We start from the raw sequence: 9,209 nt of genomic DNA on the forward strand, positions 1-9,209 counted from the left end.
ATGCAACATGAAAAAGGCAACGCATACCAACATGCAACTATTAGATTCGACTACTAATATGATATGTAAGTAAACTTAAAGCATGAGATAGCACACATATCAAGTAGAAAATGATAACGACATCAAGTACGATGAGTTGAATCTTAATGCATGCAAAAATGGATACAAAGCATGGAAATGATAAGAGAAAATATGATTCTATATACAACCACAATAAGTATGTAAATAAAAGGGAGAAAGAAATGGGGTTGAAAGACATACATCATATATTACAAATTTGCCCTCGTACAAGAGGGTCCGAATGTCCACGAGATCTGCTCTGTTTTGCTGACTACCGTACAAAATAACTAGCCGGTCGGCCTGATTAGATGGTCGGATGTACAAAGAATAGTCGGCTGGCCACTGTTTTTGGAGAAAAGCCTATTGCGACAAAATTAGAAGAGATCAAAATAGAGGATTTCTAAATGATGTTCATCCTTTCTGGTCCTTTCTATTGTGAAGATATTAAAGGAAAGAGCAGATGTTGTTCACAAATCATCAAACATCTCGAGGGTACTTAGATGATGATTAATGAAGCAACGGGATGGAAAAATTAATGAATACAAAGCTAAGGCTAAGTTAAGAAAGAAGCATTCAAAGAGATAGCATGAAACTTACTATATCTCATGGAAAATAAGAGTAAGTGAATACTCAAATTTAGAGAGAATAAGTTAGCCATGTTTGAAAGAGAAGCTTATTAACAAAAGATTACATCATTGAGGAAAGCAATTAGAGACACTTCTTCCTACTCATGGAACATTGATTAAAATCCATTTCCATGCTTCAAAAGGAACTAGAAGAGAGTTTCTAATACCTTCGATGCAAGAGCTCTCATATGGATTCCAAGAAAAATCAAAATAAGACAAAGTAAATGAAAGCTATGAAAAGTTGTTGTAGGCTTATCTTCTTACTCATGGAATAAGGATGAAACATCCCTTTCCATGCTTCAAAGATGGAACTAGAAGAAAGCTCACAACAACTTTGAGAAAAAAAAAAAGAGTCAATAATCAAGCTATCTATTTAAAGCTTTAAACACACAACTTGTCAAAAATTGTTGATAACTCCTCTTCTAGTCATGGAATAAGGATGAGACATCCATTTCCGTGTTTTGATAATGATCAAAAAGAGAGTTTTCAACACTTTTGATACGGAAGCTATCACCTAGCTTCAAGGCGGACAACAACAATTTTATGAAAGCAATAAATTTATCACTAATTACGCAAACTTGTGCCGAGGTGGCTAAGCCTAAGCTCTAATCCTCCCATGACCACAAGTTTTCAAGATACATAAGAAAAGCTATAACAAAGTTAAACGATCAACTCAAATAGATTGGCCGCTATATCCTAAACATGCCAAATCTGTGAGGACTATTACACAATACAAATATGATATTCAAAGCATAGGAAGTAAGAGCACATGTATCGGGGAGGACAAGAACCCTTTTATAAGCCTATATTCAATTTATATCACACAAAACTAATCTAAAATAGTGCTAAAAGTGCTGAAATTTAGCTAAATGAAATGAAAAGAAAGTGAAAAAAAAAATGAAAGAAAACAAAGGGTGCACAACTAGTGAGCAAACCAATGGAAGGGTGGTTAGCCCACCCACTTTTAAGAAAGTTTTAATCACATTTTAAGCTTAAAATAACTCTAAAATTAATATGTAAAGACATGAGAAAGATAGAGAAAATGTGATGAAAATGTTCAAAGTTCACCTCTTGAAAGAGAGGAAGATCTTCTTAGTTAACAAACCTCAAACTAAACACTATCAAGTATCTGAAATTATGTTCAAAAATTCAACAAAAGCTTCAATGGTGTATCTATTGTGTATCTATATTCAAGAGGGTGGAGAAGTGTGTTGGAAAAGCTTCTAATCTTTTGGCAATTTTTTCTAACCCCAAACCATGAGAAGGGTGCTGTATTTATAGAATTTCAACTTCTCACGTCGGAAATATCTCCAAAAAAGACAACTGGTCCAAATCTCATGCATGGGAGCAACATGCTGCTACTAAATATTTGCTGCGCAGAACATGGTCGGCCGACCAAGAGGATGTACGGCTGGCCCAATCAAAATGGCCTGCCGGCTATCTGTTGGTCAGCTGTTCTCTTAGTGGTCAGGGAAAAAAGAATATGGTTTTAGTCAAAATAAGGTGCAAGGTTTAGGTTTTAAAGCTAAAAACCGAATTCTTTTGCCGAGGATTCGAAAGATTGCACAGTGTAACATTTCATCATGGTGTGTTAGGAATGATGCGCCCAAGTCTTAAGGGCATTCAAAATGGGGTGTCTACAATTGTCCCTCTTTGATAGAGCTCGAAGTCATTTCATGACTTGAGTGAATGTCAAAGCTTGAGTACGATCCATTTGACAAGGCCATAAGACTTGGGCAGACAAACAAAATGCAAATGCAATTGATTGAACTCGAAAGTTGCCTATGTATCCATTTGTAAGGAATCAAACCAGCGTAGTTCAGGGATAGAATGCAAATGATACACAATGTAATGAAATAATCAAACCACGAGCAGTGCCTACCACACAAATATCATAAAGGAGCGGAAATGCAAATCAAACTACATTTATATATAGAGGAGAAATGGGCACGAGCCAAATGATGCCTAACACAGGCTAAGTGCCTATACCCTCTACACCCTCAATACTGGCCTCAACACAGCATGGGTGCTTACACATAACAGACCCATGTTTTAACATGAAAGGGGTGTGAGCACATACAGAACTATGCCTTTCGCAGAAAGAGTACAAGTGATTAAGTGGTACGATATAGGTAACGAATGATCTGCTGGGTAATGATCTACTGGGAAATAACAATGCAATGGGATGATAATGATCCTAAACGCGTTTATGCGAAAAGGATGAATGCAACAAGATAGAGTACGATGCAATGAATGCAATGGATGTAATGTGATAGGGCGGCATAGGTCGAACTATGTCTTACCTAGAAGAGGCATGGACACAAGCCAAACCACATCAAACACAAAAAAAATGCCGACACCCTCAGGCCATAATTCTTGTAAAATAGGTGTGTATACATGCAGAGCTATGTTTTAATGTGAAAAGTATGAGCACATGCCAAACTAAGCTTAATATGGAAAGGATGCAGGCAATCAGATAGTACGATGCAATGGATGTAATGGATAGTGTAGTAGACGCATGTGATAGATGCTAGATGCAATGCGATAGAGGTATTAGATAATAGATATGATGTAATGGATGTAATGGATAGTGTAGTAGATGCATGCAATAGATGCTATATGCAATGTGATAGAGGTAATAGATGTGATATGATGTAGCAGTTAGGAAGCGGCACCTTAGAAAGCACCTTACAGGGGTGATTTACGATGTCTCACCTTGTTTTGCTGGGGATTTTCCTCTTCTTCTTGGTTTTAAGACTTCTTCCTTCATTTTGCGCTTCCAAACAAAGAAAACAATCTCAAGGACCCCAAACGCTCAATAAAGGTATAATCTTCACGCGAAAACCACAGGTACTACTTTTCTCCTTGGCCATGTATGCAACTTTTCCTATTTTCCAACAGGGTGATAGACTAGGTTGGTTTAGTATCCAGAATTGAGGCGCCTATAAGCTACCTTAACCTATGGGGCTTCCATATAGATTTAAAGCTAAGGATGTTTTGACATAATCTCCACATCTCTGGGTATTTAAACCAGACTTTAGTCTCGAAAATTCAAAACCTTTGCATTCTAGGCCTCGACCATTTAAACTCTAGTTTCCACCGTCTTAGTTGTTCTCCTAGGAACTCACTACAAACATAGTCAAGTGATTATACCAGACCACTTGAAGTTGTTTGGGCACGACAAACACCAAAGGAATTGCATCTTTAAAGGATTTAAGGTCTTCTAGGCCCACGTTAGGGATTAACGCTCTTTGAACATTAAAGGGGTATATGGGTTTTTGGAACTCAGTTCTTGGAGCCATCTTGTTCCGGGGTTTGATATTGATTTGAAATTGGACTTACGCATAACAAGCTGCCGAAATCTTTGAAAAGTGCTTGTGCAAATGATGATATGCAACACTATGCAATAGGATGATGATAAAGATATGAAGGTAGCAATATGTGGGTGGAGGTACACAAGATAGTGCGAGTGAGTACACAAGACAGTGCGGGTGAGGTGCATAAGAAAGTACAATGCAGGGTGCACAAGATAGTGCAATACAGGGTGCACAAGATAGTGGGATGTAGGTGCACAAGACAGTGCGATGTTGGTGAATGCACAAGATGGTGCAATGCAGGGTGCACAAGATAGTGCAATGTAGGTTTACAAGACAATGCTATGTAGGTGAATGCACAAGATAGTGCGATGCAAGTGCACAAGATAGTGTGATATAGGGTGAATGCACAAGAAAATGCAATGCAGGTGGACAAGACAGTGCGATGTAGGTGCACGAGATAGTGCAATGTGGATGCACAGGATAGTACATGCGGAGTGCACAAGATAGTGTGATGTAAGTGCACCAGACAGTGTTGTGTAGTTGCACAAGATAGTGCGATGCAAGTGCACCACACAGTACTGTGTAGGTGCACAAGATAGTGCGATGCAAGTGCACAAGACAGTGCATCATGTGATAGATGTATGCTATGTATAGTGAAATGAGCATTACATAGAGTAGTGCATCATGTCCCTTATGAAATTAGTGCAAGTTAACTTGCCACAACTTTTTGAAATGTAACTGAAAAAACACCAAGGGAGGCAACTCGACGAACTTTGTTATTACAAGTATAGAACAAAGTCAAGTGTAAGAGCAACTAATCATGCAGTTCAAATCAACCAGAGTGTATGAGCATGCATGCATAATCCAAAGCACATGTATTAATCAGAGGGAAGAGGGAAACTCCTAAGAGAGTTTTGAAATGATTGGAGACAACTTTCGAAAGCTGAATCATATCAGAATCATCATGGGGGTGAGCTTACCCTAACCCAGGGAAAAGTGCCCGACAAATGGCTTTGAGCGGAGTGAGAGAAAGGTTGGGTTCATGCCCCTTGTTCAATTGATGGCCCGATCAGATGTACATGAAAATTGCCCCTAGTGTCCAATCACTGGCCACCCTTTTTAACATTATGCAGGCACGTGTGATGGGGATCATTAGATCTTGGAACAGTTGCCAACCAATCAGACTCATGTTTCTCTTCTGTCCTAGCATGTTGAGAACTTCCTCCAGTCCCCTCCAAAGTACTGACGGATTCCTCACAAACACCTTGCAATGATCATGGACTCGATGCCCCATGCATGGGCACTCTTAGCTCTTTTATGAATTCCACACATGGACTTGTTTTTGAGTTTGGAGTGAACATTCATGTATGAAATTTTGACCATGCCACTCTGTTGAACTTTGAGCGACAGACATGCTATGGTGACTTGATAAAGAGCGCAAACCAAGACAAACACTAGGCACGACACAACGGAACTCACAACTGACCTAAAAGCAGAAAAAGGCTCAAGGTGACTAATCGTTCATAGCACCCCTAGTACTACTTATGTTCCCTTTAGAACTCAATTTCACAAAACCTGAGTTTCGATTCTTTTTTTGTTCAAGTTAGAGATTCTACTGATAAGTTCAATTATTGAAAATTTCTCTACTTGTTGATTCAAACTAGTTCTTCCTTACCTAACGCAAGTACTATGCGCAATAGTCGGTGTAGCCCATGGATTGATGTGAAGTTGACGATGTGAATTGGGCAAGGTTATTGGGTTAAGATAGACGAGATGGATATGGGTTGAGACCGAACTTCAAGATGAAGTTGCCTACATATCCCAAGAATAGGAATCAGACCAACATAGTTCATGGATGAGGTTCACTTGGGTGTTGACACTCTCCTTTTGCGCTTTAACTTTTGCCGAAGTCGTCTCTTCAGGTTTTTAACCTTGCGAGCTCTATTTGTTTGATTTCTCATTTTTCGTGCTCTAAATTTTGCCTAGGTCACCCTTTTGAGTTTTTGGCCTAGTGAGCCTCTCAAGGATAGTGTTACAACATTTGTGGTGAATTTGATCAATAGTCATCATTGCCCTAACACTGAAACTGGTTTTACCTTGATTTGAACTTGGTTCTCCATTCTCTTATGAATGGTTTCTTCATTTCTTTTGCTCCATTTTCCAAGGTGTTCTTCTCGCAATGTGACACCTTTTTGCATTGGCTTCCCCGAATTCAGACAAAAGTTCCTTTCTTTACAGTTGATTGGATTTCATTCCAGTGGATACCGCTGGCTTGATGGTTGACTCCTTTTCCCTTTTCTTTTTTTTCTTTTTTATTTTTCTCTCTTTATTTTTTTATTTTTTCTCTTTCTTTTTGGTTTCTTTTATCCTTTTCTCTTTGAAGTAATGAAAACACCAAGGGGAGAAATTCTATGATTGTGAGATTTGAAAGTCGTCTTGTGTTTTCCAAAATGATCGCGTAAAGGTGAAGAGAACCCCTAGGACATTGCAAAATACCACACACAATTCTAAATCTATCTTTGCAAGTTTTGCAAAAGAAACAGCTTAAAATTTTCAAATCATGAAGGACTTTGCGACGATAATTCATATTCCACTCAAACCATTTGGGAGATCCTTCTCAACACTCGAGCTTATTAACGGAATCTCATTCAAATTTTTTTGAAGCTTTTCTATTTTCAAAAGGTCACACATGAATTACTGTAGGCACAATAAAATGATAAAAAACTTGACTCATGTTTTCTTATTGAAAAAACAAAGATATAAGGGTACACGAGAGTAACTCAAAAGAAAATACTCAACTGACGCAACGATAGAAGAAAAGATAAAGAAAATAAAACTCACAACTCAACTATTTACATGGCACAACTCAAAACAAAATCAACATCCTTGAGTCAAAAGGGGTTTTCACTCTCCAAGTCTATTGGAAAAATTCAAGAAAAACTTCAAGTAGCCCATAGGAAGGTCCAAACCTGCCTTCAATTCAGTAATACTAACATCCACACCCAGTAGGATTGATTTCAAGTTTTCAAATTGGGTCTCGCGGATTAAGCCTGACAATTACCCTGGTAGTCCCCATACATCTCCCTAACCGTGCTGGCTAGGGTCAAGGTTGGTTGTTGGTAAGCCATGGATGGGATTTATGTTATAGAGTGGCAATCTATTGCAATCAGGGAAAGGTTTATTGACAACTTTGGGATTTTCCGGTGGGGTGATTACCTTATTGTCAATCAAGTCTTGAATTTCGTGGTGAAGACGAAAGCAACGGTCAGTATGATGACTGTACTGCTGATAGAATGTGCAATATTAGGTAGGGTCGTGTCTATGTGGGAAAGGGTTAGAGAGAGGTCGAGGATTGGGAAGTTTCAGATACCCTTTCTCCATCAGTAGCTTCAAGGCACTAGTTAGACTCATATGGAGATGGGTGAAGTTTCGTTTTTAGGAGTAGGAAGCACTAGTTTTAGAAACATTGGCAAATGGGTTGGTGGGTGTTGGCTGGGTATTCATGGGCTTGGGACTGGAATCAGGATCGGTATTTCTGGTAAAGCATCTCTCCTCATTGTTTGACCTTCCCTTGTTTGCTAACCTGTGATTTAAAGTACCCGCAACCTGGTTTTTCTCATTGAATCCATCCATAGTAACCCCCACTTGAGCATTAGTATGTTGAGTGGCGAAAGTTTCATCCACAACTTTTTCAACAATTGCAAGGACTTGCCATTTGTTCAGGCCTTTGGTCTTCAGAGCTTCGACAACCCATCGAAGATGTGCACAACAGTCAATAGTCAACCCATACTCATTCTTACTACTTGTTTAAGCTTTGTCAAATAGTCAGATGTCTATATCTGGGCAAGGCTTGTTTGCTTTTAACACGGTATATCTCCTAGGCTCGAGATGTCTTTGAACATTGTGTCTAATTCGGCTACCCTTCTATTATGATGACCATTCTTCATCTTAGTTTTGATTTTGGGTTGGCCCATTCCACTTTTAGCTTGTCCCAAGATTGAAGAATTCTTTGGTACAAAATCCCTAGCATGAGGTGTGGTAAATAATGAGTTCGAAACCCTAAAGGTTAAATCTGCCACCGTTCCTTGAAGGTCTTTAATAATTTTCAACATCTTAGCAATAGTGGGTTCAACCATTTGGCGCTCTTGGTGTATCTGAACTGGATTTGGTGTATCCATCATGCACAAATCGGTATTTTCAAAAATGAACACCTCTGGCCTGAGCAGATGGGATGGAGTGATATATATACTGGGGTCAAAGGTAGGAGGCAGTGTATGGATGAGGTTAAGGAGATGAGGCGGTACTTGGTCATGGATAGGAAATGGATTAATGGTAACATTGGGTTCTTGAGGTGGAGCTATGGTCTGGTTGTCGATGAGATTCTGAACATCATAACGAATGCGGTAGCAACGATAAGTGTCATGACCGTGCTGCTGATGGTACGCACAGTATTTGGTAGGGTTATGTCTATCAGGGAGTGGGTCAGGAAGAGGTTGGGGATCAAGAGGTTTGAGATACCTTCTTTCCATCAGGACTTTTAGTGCGCGAGTTAGGCTCATATGAAAGGGGGGCAGGTGAAGGTTCTGCCTTGATCTAAGGTCAGACCGGGTGTTTGTGGGCTAGTATTGGCAAATGGGTCGATTATTTTGGTATGGGTGGTGACGATATTAATTTTAGTGGCTTTGGGAATAGTGTTACTACTAGCATTGGTACTTCTAGAAAACACCCTCCTTGTCAGTTCGCTCATTATAGGAATAATCCATTTGTTAAATACGCTCTCAATATGAACCCCTAATTCATACAAATCTTTAAATGTGAATAGTGGAGTGACTATTAACTTTTGTAACATATCAGGCAGAAGGTTCTGTACCACTATCCAAACTTGGTCCCTCTCAGAAGGTCGATTTGTCATTTGTGCTGCCTTTGCTCTCCACCTTGCAACAAATTAGACAAAAGGTTCTTTAGGATTCTAGTGGGTTGCTTCAAACTCTTAGGTCATCATTTCAATTTGTGTGTTGTAAGAATACTGATTGACAAATGCCTCAGCCAAGTCTTCCTAGTACTTTTTCACTTTATCCTCTAACATGGTGTACCAAGCGGCCACTACACCCGATAGGGTTCTTCCATATAGAGAGAGTTTCTGAGGCCTAGTTAGACCCATCGGTTTCAAGATGTCTGAGAAAAGCCGGATGTATACCATAGGATC

Source organism: Camellia sinensis, chromosome 3 (assembly GCF_055761805.1).
Source record: "Camellia sinensis isolate YWXY chromosome 3, ASM5576180v1, whole genome shotgun sequence".
Lineage (NCBI taxonomy): Eukaryota > Viridiplantae > Streptophyta > Magnoliopsida > Ericales > Theaceae > Camellia > Camellia sinensis.